Genomic DNA, 1,221 nt, shown 5'->3' with positions numbered 1-1,221 from the left:
GATTATAAATGTATTGATTGACTATAAATATATTGATTGATTATAAATTTGTTGATTGATTATAAATATATTGATTGATTATAAATTTGTTGATTGATTATAAATATATTGATTGATTATAATTTTTTGATTGATTATGAATATACTGATTGATTATAAATTTGTTGATTGATTATAAATATATCGATTGATTATAAATTTGTTGATTGTTTATAAATACATTGATTGATTATAAATGTATTGATTGACTATAAATATATTTGTTGATTATAAATAAATTGATTGATTATATATTTTTTGATTCATTATGAATATACTGATTGATTAAATTTGTTGATTGATTATAAATACATTGATTGATTATAAATGTATTGATTATAAATTAGCTCTTGGGCTGCAGCAGTAAACCTGAGCAGATAATTCATTATATTTTGTTTTCCTGAACCAACACTTGGTGATGGGAGCCTCTAACATGGACGGTGTTTCAGTTTCTGTTCTTCAGCTGGCAGCGGTGGTTTCAGCTCTCATGGTTGTGAAGCAGGATTTCTGTTGTCTCTGACTTATGTAAGAGCTCAAGCTGCAGTGCGCTCAGCGCTGCGAGGAACATTCAGCAAACTCTGCAGCTGAACACAATTATTTTCAAGAGCTCAGCCGTATTTTGTCAGGCGATTGGACCGAAGGCGCTGATTTGATTTATATTTGCGCTAACTTCATCATCCTCACTTTCTGTGTTTGTGTTTTAGTCTCATGAAAGCCGACAGATCTGTGAGGATCCAACAGCAGAGAACAACGTTAAAAATCTGCTCATTTTCTGAGTGGAAGCTGCTAAAAACAAGGAGAAAAATCCTAACTTTAACCTCACATACTGACCCAAATAAAATCATTTTATTACAATTCAGTTCAGCTTCCAGCCTTTTTAAAGAAAGCACTTTAAAATAGTTTTAATAATTTAAATCTTATCTTTGAATTATTAAGTTTTATTATCCTTTCTAAAGTTCAGCTTCAGTGTTTTTCAGGAACATGTTGTATGAGATCAATCTTGTGCCAGCGGGAACTGAATTTGAATCGCTCAGGTTGAATCTGAATGTGCAGAATTTGAAATTGAGTGCATTGGTGTGAAAATGAATTTCTCTAAATTAAAACTGAATTTAAAGTTTTGAATCTGAATTAATTTGCTTTTGAAACTGTATTTTGGTTTATTAACAGTTCAGTTTGACTACT

Source organism: Austrofundulus limnaeus, unplaced genomic scaffold (assembly GCF_001266775.1).
Source record: "Austrofundulus limnaeus strain Quisiro unplaced genomic scaffold, Austrofundulus_limnaeus-1.0 Scaffold1243, whole genome shotgun sequence".
NCBI lineage: Eukaryota > Metazoa > Chordata > Actinopteri > Cyprinodontiformes > Rivulidae > Austrofundulus > Austrofundulus limnaeus.
This window is presented reverse-complemented; position numbering follows the sequence as displayed.